This window comes from Triturus cristatus, chromosome 2_1, assembly GCF_964204655.1.
Source record: "Triturus cristatus chromosome 2_1, aTriCri1.1, whole genome shotgun sequence".
Taxonomy (NCBI): Eukaryota; Metazoa; Chordata; class Amphibia; order Caudata; family Salamandridae; genus Triturus; species Triturus cristatus.
In genome coordinates this window covers 460,260,460-460,278,608 of record NC_140581.1, presented here as the reverse complement: position 1 = coordinate 460,278,608, position 18,149 = coordinate 460,260,460, and positions in this window count along the sequence as shown.

Sequence of the window (18,149 nt, the reverse complement as noted above, 5' to 3'; positions counted from 1 at the left end):
GAATAGCTGACACATTTCCTGATTACTATGAACACTTCTACCTCTCTAGAACACAATGCACTTCCTCCGAAATCAGGGACTTTCTGGACAATATAAAACTCCCTGTGTAGGGACTCAGTCACCATACTACCTCAGTATCTATGCACCTGAGTCTAAATAGCTATAATGCTGCACTTACCCTCCTAACCTTTTAAGAGAAACAAGTTAGTTGGCACCCCAGAACACAACACTCTTGTGGTAACAGGACACATCTCTGCTCTCACACTCATGCTTGTCCACAATAGGTTAAACAAGAGACACAAAGGAAGTTCAGAATACTCATTTAAACTATTGTGCTCTAAGATGCAGTATTTGTGTCACAATTAGAAGACAAATGGATAGCAAAATTTTCGCTAGAATGGTTAACAAACCATATACCATAAACATCCCTGTCATGTTATAAGACAGATTAGTCTTAACCCCTATTTCATAATGAATCTAAATGATTATATATCGAAAATCTCTGGGATTAGTGACTGATTCCATACGTTAGCACACATAGATGGACATTCTAAATCTCAGCTGATGCGGTAATCTTGCCACAGCACCTTCGCCCACTGTGTGTCTGAACTCCTGTGCTCAGTTAAATGACAAGACATGTATGCTCATATACAGCAGTTCTTGTGTTATGTTTAGGTGCTAGTGTCTTACCAGAGAGAATAACAAGGGTCATTGTCGTTTGACCTTGTCCATGGTGTTCAGACTAAATCCCAGAAAAAGAACAGAGCACGAAAACATATGTAGGTTCTGTGTGAAAATACAACGTGTCACAAAGCAAGCGTGTTTACATAGTAACTTGTGGAAAAGAAATGCAGCCTGCAACGGGCACAATGAGGCTAACATAGGGAAAACTAAATTGGACGTTGCAGGAAAAACACAATAGTCCTTGTTAAGTTTACAGTATAAGATATGTGGGAAATGTTTTGTCCCCATTTGGCTGATAATTTTGAAATCATTAGTATATTCTAACTAGAGCGGCTTTATCTCAAGGAACAACACTATTATTGACGTATCTGTAAGCATAGTTATTGCGCATTGCTGGAGTATGCTACAAAAGTGACGCAACTCCAGCAATATGTCATTACACATGGGAAAGTCCCATGTTAAATCAGTCTTACACCTGCTGTGTGGCAGGTGTAAGATTTTGACGCAGTGGCATCCTAGAAGTGGTGCAGTGAAATCTGATAGATTTTACTACGCCACTTCTACGAGGCTTCTTACGGGGGGATGCCCCAACTGTATTCATTATACCTGATGCAGGTATAATGTAACGTAGGGCTTTACAAAGTGACACATCTGCTTAGATGTGTCACTTTGTAAATATGGCACAACAGGGTGCATTTTTTATGGCACCGGTGCATCACAAAAAGTGACGCAACGGCAGCGCAAAACTGTCACAATTCCTCATAAATAAGGCTCGAAGTCTGCAAGGTGCTATCTATAGGTGTCAACTTAGTTGCTTAAATGATGGAATGGGAAGCCTTTAACGTGGTGAAGACCCAGTAGTATTCCTAAAGCAGGTAGCTGTGCCAGGTGTGTTGCGACCCACCTGAAAGAGAGCATGATGCATGATGGAAAGCAAGGACTAGCACATCCTCTTGCTGAAAAACAGCAGTGCCTCTTTTTCCTACCTACATATCCGGCAACATGCCAAGCCTTATAAAATGGGGCACTTACTTGAATGGCAAGTGCACGAAAACAATCCAAGGCAGAACCTGATAGAATTGAGGGGGCATGATGGCTTCATATGATACCACCAAGCTGCGATTAAAAACATATCTGTAGATTACTACTCCCAATTTTATCCTCAACCCCTTGTTCCACATGCAGATTGGTTGTTAGACTTTTGTGAACGGGGCTGATCTCCCGCATTGTCACTTGAACAGAGGAAGTCACTGGAGATTCCAATATCTCTGAACAAAATTAAAAATGCATTTAAATTGATGTTCAGAATTAGAACTCCAAGCTCCAATTGTGTCCCTATAGAATTTTATAGCGCATTTAGTGATCTGCTTGTGTCACAGCAAACAGAATTTATACAATTCCACCTGTTGGGGGCATAGGCTCACCAAGCAGCAAGAGAGGCCATAGTGATGTTGGTTCCTGAACAAGGCAGGGATCCACTGGACACCTTTCTAATCTGTCACTATCCATCTTGGTCCTGATTGTGAGCACCTTCCCAGGCCCTGGGGGGACAGACAACCAGGGAAAGGTTCCCCCTACCTGGAGTGCCAATAATAGAGGCCTTCCTGGTGACGGCGATCGTGGCCAGGCCCTAAAAGTTGTGGCACGGCCTACCTGTAGGTGGACCCGGAGCTGCCATGAGTACGGATGTGTAAACTGACTGTCGTGGGGAGCGGCCAACTATCCAGAGATGCCGAGCCTGCCCGGGGCCATGGAAGAACATGGAGCAGAGGCGACCCTGTCGGCGCTTGATGGTGAGTTGCAAAGCTCAGAGGGTAGGGCTGCCCAGGGTGGCCTACGGAGAAAGTGCTCCAACATTAGGGCCACTCCCCTTTCTGCTGGCCTGCCTGGGCTGATGAGTCTTGGACCCACCTTAAGCCAGAGTACCTGCATGTCGGCGTGTGAAGCGTAAGACACAGGGGACGCCCTTGCGACCCATGATAAAGAAGACCCGGTACAGGAGGTGAGCGGCCTGGAGGCTCGGCCCAGACTGTGGCGACTGAGATGAGGGGAAGATTTGGGGAAAGACCCACCTCCCCCCTCTCAGGCCTTGTGGTGCAGCCCTTCATTGTAGAAGATTGCCATTACCTGGACCCAATAGGCTGCAGCGGCAAGAGCATTGGTGAGAATTAGGGCCTAAAGACTGAGACCTGCTGAGAGGAGACACCTGCGGCGTGGGAGAAAAATTGACGGCACCCCGGCTAGAGGGTCCTCCATGATTAGCTGGGCACCTGTAAGTACTTGCTCTGAGTAGCCTGTGAGCCCTGTGGAACATGACTCCCCCGGTGGGAAGACACAAGACGTCCATGCCGAAAGGCCGCAGGCTAGAGTCTCTCCCTGTGGGGACAAGTTACGGTGCCCGCGCCTCACTTTTCAGCCTGTCAGGCAGCAGTTAGTGGTACTGTTGAGTGCAGGAGAGATTCTGTGAGCCACAGAGCGGCAATGTGTGAGTGCCCACCAGCCATGCTGGGAAACAAAGACACAAAGAAGATGCAACGGAATAAAATGGATCGATATGCAGTCTCCACAAATGTCCAGAGGGACAGCGATGCCCTCCCTGGCGAGACATGACCAAACCAGGGTGAGGATCAACCAGAACCGTCTCTCCGAGAAATTAAGGCCGTCATACAGAGCATAAAGGGCACTCTCGATCCTACACTAGACTCGTTGGTGGCAGAGATGTCGCTGATGAGGGCTGAGATCAATAAAGAAAAAGACTGCCTCCGTAAAACAGTAAAGACTGCAGCAGATATCTCTGAGGTCACAACTCAGCTCCAGAAGCAGCTCACCTCCTTACAGAAAGATAACGCAACAATGTAGGCTCATCTGGAATATTTGGAGGGTAGATCCAGGTGTAACAACATCCGTTTGGTGGGGGTTCCTAAGTGGGTGGAAGAACCATTCACAAACCTCTTTGTGGAAAATGTTACTATGAATGTTTTGCAGCCCAAAGGCTTCTCTAACTTTTTGTCTGTTGAACGGGTCCATAGGATACCCATGACCACACCCAGGCTGGGCACGCCTTCCCGCAAAATCATTGCAAGGATATTTAATCACAGGGAAAGGGACGCCAAACTCCAGATGGCAAGGCACACGCTGGACTAGAGAATTGAGGGCAAGACAGGCAGCCTGTATCCAGACTTTACCCTCAGTGTTCAGCAGCTTCATTGGGGCTGCTTGGAGGTCAAAAGGGAACTACGAAACCAAGGGATTAAATATATGGTGCTCTTCCTGACCATACTCCGAGTGATTGCTGAGGACAAAACATGGTTCTTTAAGTACCCGTAGGCTGCCTGGGAACGGCTGGAGAGCTGGCATCTGGCCACGGGCGGCAGAAGAAGAGGCACCCCGCAAGCGCAGCGAAGGGATAAGGAGGAGGGGGCGCCAACAAGGAGCGATAGAGCTGGCCCACACAGGGTGAACATACAGTCAGATCAAGCCATACAAACAGCTGGCTCCTGTACTATACAAGACTTGACCGAGATCGTGGGACCTGCCTAATGCACTGGAACTGTTAGCAAACATATTCTGAGACATGTCAAGGAAGGGGAGAAGGGACCACACACTCTTGCCCTCTGTTTGGGGAGGTAGATGCGGGAGCTGCAATGGCAGGTTGTCATCCCCAGTTATAAGTTTACTACAATGTTTTTGGCCGACATGCACCTTGCTAGTTGGGGATGGGTGGGTAATTTGGAACCCGCCATGCTGGGTAGCAGGGAGGGGGGTTATTGTTGTCAAAGGGAGGTTACATTTTAAGTTACATTGCAGCAACAATCAAGCGATCAGTGGCATCACTTGGGGACCTATCAACATTCTGGGCGCATGTACTATGCCCCAATGTGTTCAAAACAACTATGACCCATGACCCCTGAGCCCGACTAAAAATCCTTTCATGGAATGTAAATGGTTTGAGCGACAAGATAAAAAGGTGAAATGGTCCTTAAATATATTAAAAACCACAGCCCAGATATAGTTTGATTACAGGAGACACACCTCCTGGGTAACTCCTGCAGAGCTATGTCCAGCGGGGGCTACACCATGACTGCACATGCAAGAAACACGACTGAGTCAATAGGGGTGGGAATTCTAATTAAGGACTCTGTCCCGTTTATCCCACACAAGACCTGGACCGATCCCCAAGGGAAGCATGTGGCCCAGTCGGGCATGTGGGGGGAATCCCCATTAACCTGTGCTCAATGTATGTTCTGCACCATCACCAACGTCTTACACTGCCGGAATTGGGTTAATTCCTGCTTCAGATGCCGAAGAGGGCTTTGGTCATGGAGGGAGACTTCAATGCTACCTTGTCTGCAGATATGTACAGACATTCTCAGGCCAGGTACAACCACTGCAACCCTATATTGGCCAACTTCATCGGAGTGGTGGGACTAGCAGATATTTGGCATCTATGCCACCCGAAAGAGCGCCAGTATACCTTCCTTTATTGGGCACACCACAGTCTCTCCAGACTGGATTATATCTTCACTCAATCCACCAATCTGAGTCAGGTGGCAGCTATACGTCTTTTGGCTAGGTTGATATTGGACCACTCTCCAGTGTGGTTGGAGATATGGGGGCAATCCACTAAACCTCAGAGACCCTTGCACACCTTTTGGATAATGCATGACCTAGAACAGGCCACAGTCTTATACTTTGAAGTGAATTAGGATTCTGTTGATTCGCAGTTGACGTGCTGGGAATCATACAAGACAGTGGCCTGTTTTCAAGTCTACTCACTAATTGCGGTGGGGAAGGAAAAGAGGCAGGAATAACTCCGGGCACTGGAATCAGATATTCTGGCCCTGGGGCGAATGGAACGACAGTGGTTGAGTGCAGAGAGAATGCATGCCCTAAGACTTAAACAGAGGAATACAGGGATTTAGCTTAGGAAAGGGCAAAGATATCCCACATACTGACCCAACGTCACTTATGCAAGGTAGACAACAAAGCGGGAAAGATGCTGGCATGGTTGAAAAAGGGAGGCCAAAAGAGGGGATGGGTCCTGCATATCACCATTAAAAAGGGGGTCATTGATTCGGATTCAGAGGGAATAGCTGACACATTTCCTGATTACTATGAACACTTCTACCTCTCTAGAACACAATGCACTTCCTCCGAAATCAGGGACTTTCTGGACAATATAAAACTCCCTGTGTAGGGACTCAGTCACCATACTACCTCAGTATCTATGCACCTGAGTCTAAATAGCTATAATGCTGCACTTACCCTCCTAACCTTTTAAGAGAAACAAGTTAGTTGGCACCCCAGAACACAACACTCTTGTGGTAACAGGACACATCTCTTTGCTCTCACACTCATGCTTGTCCACAATAGGATAAACAAGAGACACAAAGGAAGTTCAGAATACTCATTTAAACTATTGTGCTCTAAGATGCAGTATTTGTGTCACAATTAGAAGACAAATGGATAGCAAAATTTTCGCTAGAATGGTTAACAAACCATATACCATAAACATCCCTGTCATGTTATAAGACAGATTAGTCTTAACCCCTATTTCCTAATGAATCTAAATGATTATATATCGAAAATCTCTGGGATTAGTGACTGATTCCATACGTTAGCACACATAGATGGACATTCTAAATCTCAGCTGATGCGGTAATCTTGCCACAGCACCTTCGCCCACTGTGTGTCTGAACTCCTGTGCTCAGTTAAATGACAAGACATGTGTGCTCATATACAGCAGTTCTTGTGTTATGTTTAGGTGCTAGTGTCTTACCAGAGAGAATAACAAGGGTCATTGTCGTTTGACCTTGTCCATGGTGTTCAGACTAAATCCCAGAAAAAGAACAGAGCACGAAAACATATGTAGGTTCTGTGTGAAAATACAACGTGTCACAAAGCAAGCGTGTTTACATAGTAACTTGTGGAAAAGAAATGCAGCCTGCAACGGGCACAATGAGGCTAACATAGGGAAAACTAAATTGGACGTTGCAGGAAAAACACAATAGTCCTTGTTAAGTTTACAGTATAAGATATGTGGGAAATGTTTTGTCCCCATTTGGCTGATAATTTTGAAATCATTAGTATATTCTAACTAGAGCGGCTTTATCTCAAGGAATAACACTATTATTGACGTATCTGTAAGCATAGTTATTGCGCATTGCTGGAGTATGCTACAAAAGTGACGCAACTCCAGCAATGTGTCATTACACATAGGAAAGTCCCATGTTAAATCAGTCTTACACCTGGTGTGTGGCAGGTGTAAGATTTTGACGCAGTGGCATCCTAGAAGTGGTGCAGTGAATCTGATAGATTTTACTACGCCACTTCTACGAGGCTTCTTACGGGGGGATGCCCCAACTGTATTCATTATACCTGATGCAGGTATAATGTAACGTAGGGCTTTACAAAGTGACACATCTGCTTAGATGTGTCACTTTGTAAATATGGCACAACAGGGTGCATTTTTTATGGCACCGGTGCATCACAAAAAGTGACGCAACGGCAGCGCAAAATTGTCACAATTCCTCATAAATAAGGCTCGAAGTCTGCAAGGTGCTATCTATAGGTGTCAACTTAGTTGCTTAACATTACTGTGTCTTAGCTTCACTCTGAGTTCCCATGAAAATCCTACAAACTGAACTATTAGCTACTCAGTATTCCACTGCGTATCCATGAACTATTCTAAAGGCAGAAACATTCTAATTGTAACCTATGATATTAAGTCATGAGATTCAGATCTTCATGTGAACATTATTATTTCAATACAATATTCAGTATTCTGCATTTTTTATATATGCAGCTAGAAACTAACTAAAGACAATGAGAACATGTAGCTTAGGATAAGAAGAAATGCATTTTAAAGTCAACATATTCTACAGAGGTGACATGTTTAAACAAGTCAAGTGTGAATCATTTATCAAATAATATTACATAGTCCAGCATTTCCTAAAAGAATTTATTTATTAAAGAAGAAAATTTGCTGAAAGCTAGAAAGATTAATGAGGCCTAGTCTGACCTACTAGGGGTGTTATGATAAAAATGAGTGCTTACTACAAAGAATCATGCTACAAGTTAATTTTGCATTTTTAAGAAAAGGAATATTTTCGTACTTTTCATTCTTTTTATGTTAATGTCTAGTGTAAATTATGGCACTTATTTTAAGCTAACGTTTCCTGCTCGTTCATGGGAAAGGAATACTTATAAGTAGTGCTACATAATATTGATCTTATTCACCAAGTTAAACTTACACTTTTGTGTAAGTTTACTCTTTTTCAGAATTCACAAACTACAATTTAATAGTAAACTGGGGCAGTGAACTGTGCACCTAAAAAGATAGGGCCCGATTCACAGAACAAACTTAAGACTAAATCCTAAACTTAGTACCAATCTGGTATTCACAGAATGCACCTAGTACTTCTGGTATTCACAGAATGAACTTACTACTTTAGCGATTCACAAAATGAACTTAGGACTTTTGCTATTCACAGAATCCATTTACGACCACTAAACTTACGTCCGCACCCGGGCCGGATTTTCCGCTCCCGGAGCGGAGTTTCCGAGCCCGGAGCGGGAAGTCCGCATGCGGGCCGGAAAGTCCGCTTTAAGGGCGGAATACCCGCTCTCGGGCCGGAAACTCCGCTCTCGGGCCGGAAATTCCGCTTCCGGGCCGGAACATCAGAACTGGGACCAGACTACATTACTGTTGCCATTGATCATTTGAGCCAAGGGGAAACACCTGTCCAAGTCCCTACCATCCCCCACCATGCATCAGCTGACGCACTCCAGCCAATCCCAGCTCGGCAGCACGTATAACTGCAGAGCAGACACACACAAACCCTTTCAACATGTCACTGAATGTGTTTGTTGCACTGTCCCTTGCCATGCAGCAAAACCACTTGAGGAGGAGGAGGAGGAGAGCCAGAGCAGAGAGGATCTTCAGACAGAGGATCAACTTATTTGGAATGTCCAGTCAAGATATAAGGGCCAGGTACCGTTTCCCTCCAGAAATCATCTTGGAGATGGTATGTGAGTGGGAGCAGGAACTTGACTCCGTGACCTGCTGCTCACATGCAATACCAGCATACCTAAAGATCCTATCAGCGCTCCATTTCTTTGCCACTGGCTCATTCCAAAGGGTCTCCAGTGACCATGTGGGCATATCCCAGGCAAGCCAGTCGCGGTGCCTGCATCAGGTACTGCGATACATCACTGCAAGATCCCACCTCCACATACATATGCCACCGACACTGGCCCTGAGACAAAGGGCAGTACGAGATTTCTTTCGCATTACACAATTTCCACGTGTGCTGGGTGCAATTGACTGTACCCATGTGGCCCTTCAGCCACCCCGCCACATTGCACACATCTTCTGCAATAGACACCGATGGCATTCCATCAACGTGCAAGCTGTCTGTGATTCCAGAGGGAGGTTCATTGATGTGCATGCGGTGTTCCCCGGCAATACCCATGACAGCTTCATATTCCGCATGTCACCTCTTGCCCGGCGGATAGCTGCGGGAGAATTTGGCAACATGTGGCTACTGGGTAAGTACCAAGCGTTAGAAAGGAGGATTATGTGTTTTTGAAATGTCTGAATGCCCCCCAAAATTAACCATAGTACTTTAAGAATCATAAAGCTAGATACAGGGCCCACCTGACAATGCATGTAATACAGTATAGATCATGTCCTGTGCAAGTCAAAGAGGGAAATCTAACCAACTGCCCTTTCCCCTCTACTCAGGTGACGCTGGGTATGCACTTACCCCACATCTCCTCACCCCTTACAGGCGTGCAGACACTGTACCACAGCGTAGGTACAATAGGGCACACATACGGACTCGAGCCATCATAGAGCGCACTTTTGGTCTGTTGAAGTCGCGATTCAGATGTCTCGACCGTACAGGGGGGTGCTGCAGTACTCCCCAGAAGTAGTGTGCAAGATCATATTAGCCTGTTGTGTCTTGCACAACATTGCCTTAACGCATGGCTTACAGATACCGCTGGAACCTCGGCTACCTATGAATCTGGGAAACCGGGCCATGGCACATAACCGAGGTCAGGGCATGCAAGTCCGTGAGCAGCTTGTTGCCACGTTCTTCACATGAGCAACCTGTAGTGGAATGGACCAAATGTGGATTGCTGTCTGTTGCCAATGATGAAACTTGGATATACACGACTGTGTCAATAAATTCCTTCCTGAGGCTACTTTGCAAGCCACACTAACTGCATGTTAATCACAGCTCTTGACAGTAGTCAAAACGTTGAGCCTGCATCAGCACATGTGCCCATGTCAGCGATCAGTGTAGTGGATGTCCTGAAAGAATCTATAGCCACAGATGCAAGATGATACATGTACTGAGAGACACAGCCGGACCTCATGAGGATGGGTCTCTTAATCAGAAAAGGCCATAACCATAGCATTGTCGGCCCTGTGCCATCAACAGATGTGACTCCCCCACAAATGATGCGCCCACGACGTGAGTGATGCAATGGGTCAATCAGACGCCATGGGGCAGATTAATGTGGGACTTGCGGCCCTTTCACGCTGCCGTTGCGTCACTTTTGTGACACTGCGGTGGTGCAAAGCCAGCCCCATGCTGCGGGGAATGTACTATATGAAGCATCTGGGAGATGCGTCACGTTGTAAAGGCCTGCGCCACATGTAGGCGTTCTGGTGCAGGGGGGGGGCCTTCCGTGCGCAGAAACGCCTCCTAAAAATCTACAATATTTCACTTAGTCACTTTTAAGGCCATGCTGCGTCAAAACCCTGCGCCTGCTTGAAGCAGGCGTAAGGATTGACGCAGCATCCTAGGGATAGGGCACCCCCGAGCCTTGCTGGAGCTGCGTTGTGCATGCGACGCAACTCCAGCAATGCGCCGCCTTTCCAACGGGGGATGCGTCACGCATCTGCACATCCGAGCTGCACGGTGCACCGAAATTTCAATGCCGCGCATCTGTGTTGGCGCACGGGTGGGCAGATGCATCGCAACTCTTCTGACGCATCTCTGCTGATTAGCAGAGATGCGTCCGTAGCCGTAACTCTGCCCCCCTGTGTCTGTGATATATCCACACTTCTCAAACACAATGTTCTGGAACACATCACACAACTCTGCAAATGAGCACCTAATATGGACTACATGTACCATAATGCAAAGCATGAGAAACTGAAACAGAAACTGCAGACATGTCTTGAAATGGTCACTTCACCCTCTTGTCACATTTAATTAATTCTCACATGCACTGTCTTTTCTTTTTTATCCACAACAGAACAGCAGGATGGCAGTAGATGTGATTCCAGATTGTGGATGGATCTGGATGACTACAAAATGGCAGGCAACTACTTCCTGTGATGTATTTGCTGCCTCCCACTCCCTGTCAAACATTTCCTGTATGGAATAATATGTTCCGGGTCATTTTCGGAATTTGCGGCCAAAAAGCGGAAGCTCCGATTACGGAGCGTACGGCCCGTGTGCGGAAACGTCGATTACGGAGCGTACGGCCCGTGTGCGGACCTCCCGCTCCGGAACCGGAAACTGCGTTTACGGGCCGTAAACTCCGAAAATGACCCGGAACACATAATTTCATTCAGGAAATGTTTTACAGGAAGTGGGAGGCAGGAAATACATCACAGGAAATAGTTTGCTGCCATTTTGTGTTCATTCTGAGTCATCCTCTATCACAGACAGATCCTCTGACATCCTGCTGCTCTCATCCTTCTTATTATCCCCATAATGGCTGAGGGTTACGAAGAGAAGGCACCCCCTTTCACTGAAAGTGAGTTGGACATCTTGGCTGAGGGGGTGCTGGCCAAATTTTCTCAGCTATATGGGGACCCTGAACACCAGCTGAGCAATGCAGCCCGGGCCAGGCTGTGGGCCAACATCGCCGAGCGCTGCAGTGCAGTGGGAGTCCACACCAGGAGTGCGAGGGCATGCCGCAAGCGCTGGGAGGACCTAAAACGGTGGGCCCGGCACAAGGCTGAGGAGCTGGTGGGCCAGTCTTCCCAGCACCATGTGCATCGTCCTCGCCTATCCCCACTGTACAGGAGGGTCCTGCGATCAGCTTGGCCGACCCTCCATGCTCAGCTGGAGGAGCATGAGCAGCAGGGACATGGTAAGTGCATCATATGCTAAATGTGTCTGGGAGTATGATGTGAGTGAAACAGTGCTGTACCATTGTGTGTCCGATGCCTCCATTCAGAGATTCCGTGTCCATGCAGCAGTAACCAAGCTCAAAAAGGCACACTGTGGCATATGGACTGTACAGGGCAGAGTGCATTTTGGGAGTTGGAGTCTCGCCATGACAACTGGCTAAATGAGCCATATTTGTGCATTTGGATTGAAATCAGCTCTTCCCGCACCACTACAATTGGCACTAGGAAATCATGTGTGCATTGGATGAGCAATGGTACAGACACTGTCCTGTGTGCGCATGGCAGGCCAAAGGGTATTGGATGCTATGACTTGCATAGCATTTTTAGAGTGTGGGTTCCAATTGTGACAAAACATCATGTGCCATGGAGTCAAGACAGACTTTGACATCCTTTCATCACTCTTAAGCGCTTCTAAATTTACAAGGGGTGTTCACTGACAGACGTCTCAGCCTCAGTGGCCTGTTACACATTTCACATGTACAGGTAGCTGTCACTAAATTCCCCCAGTGTTCAGCGGTGTACAGCATTACCATATCAGTCACCAAAGCCAATATGTGCCACTGGATTGTCAGTACATGTGTGGGGACAGCCAAAGGCTAGACTCACAATTTAGCTACAGAAATAGGCCAGAGCCTCAGTGCATGTGTGACCCACATTCGCCAATTGTCGTGTCCCATACAATGCTACAAAGCAGATGACACTTGTCCAGACCTTCAACAGCTGCGACTCCCTATGAATGGCCATAATCTGAGATTCGGGACTTCATGTTCTCCATTGGTGGACTGCTTGTGGAACCTGCACATGTAGCTGTGGCAGGACACACAGATCCCCAGAATGCCAGGTTGAGGGTTGGCCAATACAGTCGTGTAAGCCACACACATCCACGTGAGATGGCCATGTCAGACTCAATCCAGGAACTGACGGTGAACATACACGTAATGTCAGCTCATAGACACTGACAACTATTGAGTGTGATCAGAGGAAAATAAGTCTGACCTTGGCTCCTATGAATGTGTCTCGTCCTGCATGACACAAACATAACATTCGGATTTTGCTTACATTTCAGCAGGCACAGCTGGCGGAACAGAAGGGCAGCAGGACCTGGTCCGGAGCAAGAGGCCACCAGTGCGGCGGCGGCTACACCCACTTTCCACCAGCGAGGAAGAGGAGGATGAGGAGGGACCCTCAACATCAAGAGGCAAGGGGATTGCGCCCACCCAGACTGACAAGGGACACCCTGATGCTGGTGCCACATCCCGGGTGGAGGCTGCAGACATTGAATCGGGGGGGGGTGAACACGACACCTCGGACCATGAGGTGTTGTAGAGCTACTCTCCTCAGGATTCTTCACCTGTGGTCCCTGAAAAGGTGTCCTCGGGGCAGGCCAACAAACAATCTGGGCCTGCCATCAGCCCCTCCCTACCTCTAGAGTTCCCCATTCCATCGGGGGACCCAGCTGCATCCCCTGCAACCAGTCCCCCTCATCGTAGCCGCCAGCTCCCCAACATCATTGGCTCCGGACCTCAGGCACCCCATCCCTCCTTTTCCCCCCAGACCCCTCCCGGTGTTGTTCCTCCTGTGGCTGTGCCAGTGGACTTGATGTGGATGTGTGAGGGTCAGCCAGACATGTCCGCTCGCATCGCGCTACAAGTGTGTATGGAGGTACGCATGATGCGAGAGGACATGCTCCGATGTATGGCCACCCTCACCACCGCCATCAATTCACTGCCCGCAGCCATGTCGTCTGTTGTCTCCCCAATCCCTTCCCATACCACTGTCAATGTCTCCCCCTGTCCGTTGCCCCACACTGTTTCCCCCCGTACTCCTCGTGTGGCACGAACCCAAGTGGTGCCTGTTCCTGCACCCGCCAGACGTGTGCCTGCATCGGACTCTGAGGATCTGGACATTGTGGTCCTAGAGGATGACCAGAAGGACACTTGACTTTAGACGTGAACAACTATTTCATTTTCCCCTTGTAAATAGACTGTTTTCCCTGACGCTCCCTGATGTGTTATATTTTTTTTGCCCCACCCCAATCCAGGTTCCCATCTCCCTCTGCATTAAGATCATCATTTGTTTTCCTTTCTCCCTTCCAAACGGACGGTTGTTCTTTTGTACCTTCTCAAAATACAATTTGGAATACTCATAACTTCCACTTGTTTAACTTCATTCTGAATGTCTGGTTCTGAATATGCACACATATTTGGTGGGTCATCTGCTATGCACATAATGGCTGGTTGCAACGATGGGTCACACTTGTAACTGTGTCACACACACACATACCTTCTCACATCTCCAGGCCACCTGCAACGTTACACAGGACATGATACACAACAGATTATTAGTTTTGGTAGGTGTTTATTTGGTGCACACACAAACACGTGATCACATTGTCCCGGGTTCCTGTCACTGGTGAGTGCGACGCCGCAATTTGGGGGGGGATGACCGCTCCGAGTGCTCAGGTCTGGCTCGCCGCCTACGTGGAGGTGGGTACTGTCCAAGGGACTGTCCAGGGTCATCCACATGTGCTGTGGCAGATGGTGTTTGCACACTTGATGGCTGTACAGGTGGTGGTGGTGGTTGTGCAGGTGGCGGGAGTGACTGTACAGGGGGTGGTGTTGGGAGTGCCAGTTCAGCCCGCTGGTGTGGATGTCTCCCTTTGCTGTGTTGGTGTGCAGTTGGTACAGGTGTGGGGATGTGCTGTCCTGTGGGCAGATATGATGGCTCCCCTCCCTGCGTTGACCGTGAAGGGAAAGGTTGGCTCACTCTCAAAATGCCCTCCATCATCTTCATGGCCAAGGCATGGTGTCTTGCACTCTCTTCCCTCTGGATGGATAGCATGTCTCGCATATTTCTGGACATGTCCTGCCAAGTCCTATCCATCCTATCCAACACTTGGCTCAGCCTCTCCACCGCCTGAGGGAAGTGGACCATGTCCTGCAGGGAGTCCGACATGGTGGACAGGGTAGCCCCTATGGCACTAATGTCCTGCCTCACATCGCTCTGCTGTTGGAAGAAGTCCTGCTCCCACTGGTCATCACAGCCAGGTGCAGGCCCTCTCTGCAGCTGTCTGCCATGGATGGGATGTGCAGGTCCCACGGCAGGGGGTGGGGTGGGAGGTGGGAGCCTGTGGGCAGGTGAATGGTGCCCAGGGGATTCCAGCAGCACAACAGGGCTGGTACTACCCCCAGATGGTGGAGAGGCTGGCAGGGATACACTGTCTAGGGAAGAGTGGGTAGGGGAACCACCATGTTGGTCCTGGACGTGAGGACTGTGAGGGAGTGATGTCTGTGATGTGATGCGTGTGTGCTGTGGCTGGTTTGCTCGAGTCTGGGGACAGGCCATGGTATGCCTGGGAGGAGGCGGAGGGACGTTGCTTGGCAGAGGAGTTGATGCCCTGACCGATTTAGCCAGTCTGGCACGATATCGCGCATTGCCATCTTCATCGTCAGACATGTAGTCCTCATCATCCACCAAGCAGAGGTCCTCAGGATATTCTTCCTCCTCCTCCTGAGCAGTGCTTGCAGCCGACATGACAGCTTGGAGGATCAGGGGATTCTCCCCTCTGATTCCACGTCGGCCCGCACTGGTCATAGGCCTATCATCCTCGTCATCAGCATCCCCTGGAACAGAGGTTGCAACCGTATTAGGGATTGACCTGGTATGACATGTGGTGCAAAACAAGGGTTTGTATCAACTGTACTTTGCATCAACAGATGAGGATCATGTGACCTGTGTAGGGTACCACCACAAAGTACAGCTCACACCATAGCACTGAGGTGTTACACAGATACAGGCAAACTCACCAGCTCCAGCCACAACTCTCTGTCCCTTGGTGTTCCCCCCTAGTGTCACCTGCTGGACCTGTCTCCTCACGGGCCTAGCTGTCCCTGAACCAGCAGCTGTAGAGGGAAGTGACAACATTCTCAATTATCTGCATCACCAATTGTCAGACAGGCACATGACACTCCTGATTTGTATTTCACTTTGTACACAACTGCTGATTACATGCAGAGGGGAATCAGGATCTCTGTCATGGCTTTGGAGTCGAAGCCAGTGACACACCTCATGCTAGAATTACCTGGAGGACGGCTGCGCGAGGGTTGGATGTCATACAGTCCCCGGGATGGTGCATGCTGCTGGGGTGTAATCCGGTCAGCATCTGTGATAAGACATACAGGTCTATATTTTGCGACAAGAGATGGTAGCTCTGAGCCAACATGTCATTCTCAATGACCATTTGTGGGTAATCCAGAACGATGTGCAGCATGTTTAGCTCCTGAACTTTATATTTAGGCACCTGCTCACATGCAGCAGTTGCCAGCCGTTCCCTCCACACAGCAGTGACATCAATCAGATGACACATCAACAGACACCTCATGCTAGATTTACCTGAAGGACGGCTGCGCGAGGGTTGGATGTCATACAGTCCCCGGGATGGTGCATGCTGCTGGGGTGTAATCCGGTCAGCATCTGTGATAAGACATACAGGTCTATATTTTGCGACAAGAGATGGTAGCTCTGAGCCAACATGTCATTCTCAAAGACCATTTGTGGGTAATCCAGAACGATGTGCAGCATGTTTAGCTCCTGAACTTTACATTTAGGCACCTGCTCACATGCAGCAGTTGCCAGCCGTTCCCTCCACACAGCAGTGACATCAATCAGATGACACATCAACAGACACCTCATGCTAGAATTACCTGAAGGACGGCCGCGCGAGGGTTGGATGTCATACAGTCCCCGGGATGGTGCATGCTGCTGGGGTGTAATCCGGTCAGCATCTGTGATAAGACATACAGGTCTATATTTTGCGACAAGAGATGGTAGCTCTGAGCCAACATGTCATTCTCAATGACCATTTGTGGGTAATCCAGAACGATGTGCAGCATGTTTAGCTCCTGAACTTTACATTTAGGCACCTGCTCACATGCAGCAGTTGCCAGCCGTTCCCTCCACACAGCAGTGACATCAATCAGATGACACATCAACAGACACCTCATGCTAGAATTACCTGAAGGACGGCCGCGCGAGGGTTGGATGTCATACAGTCCCCGGGATGGTGCATGCTGCTGGGGTGGAATCCGGTCAGCAGCTGTGATAAGACATACAGGTCTATATTTTGCAACAAGAGATGGTAGCTCTGAGCCAACATGTCATTCTCAATGACCATTTGTGGGTAATCCAGAACGATGTGCAGCATGTTTAGCTCCTGAACTTTACATTTAGGCACCTGCTCACATGCAGCAGTTGCCAGCCGTTCCCTCCACACAGCAGTGCCATCAATCAGATGACACATCAACAGACACCTCATGCTAGAATTACCTGAGGGACGGCTGCGCGAGGGGTGAACAGCTGCAGCCAGGATGTCATTGAGTGCCCGGGATGGTGCACGCTGCTGGGGTGTAATCCGGTCAGCATCTGTGATAAGACATACAGGTCTATATTTTGCAACAACAGATGGTAGTTCTGAGCCAACATGTCATTCTCAAAGACCATTTGTGGGTAATCCAGGACTATGTGCAGCATGTTTAGCTCCTGAACTTTACATTTGGGTACCTGCTCACATCCAGCAGTTGCCAGCCGTTCCCTCCACACAGCAGTGACATCAATCAGATGACACATCAACAGACACACATGTATGAGAAGATTACTGATAGGAAGGGATAAATGACCCAGATTCCTCCCCATTACACTGCTATCACCTTTGCCATTCAGACTTACATATTTCCAGAGTCTCATGTTGTTTGTTGTCAAGTCAGAAAGGGTTTCATGTGTGAGATTTACAATTGTCAGGGACATGATGTTGCTCATTTGTGCTTCCCCACGCATGAAGTCACACATATTTGTATGAGAGAACACAGATGTCTTACGTCCGTCCTTTGAGTGTCCTCTCTTTGCGTACTCTATTTCCCAGATCATGGTACTACTTAGCTGACGACGATTGGTGTCTTGTACAGCAGACATCCAAACCTCTTTTGTCAAACACTAACCTATACATGTGAATACAGTAGGAGAGGAGGCAAGCAGAATGTAACATTGCGGATAGGCTGAAAGGCTTTGATGCCTTCTGCCTGCACTGGATTAGCGTGTTGCTCTTCAGCCTAGTCATTTAGCAGGTGTAACTACATGAAGATTCACCTTAGCAGCCCCTACATTCATCTCAAAGGTACACTACTGGCATAAGTGTTGGCCTCAGCCATGCTATTTTCATCGTGGTGTTTCCTATCATTGAATTGCAAGCCGGTTGTGTTTTGGTCACTTCATATGACTCATGGTACTATTGAATGTCCATTCTGCACTCACT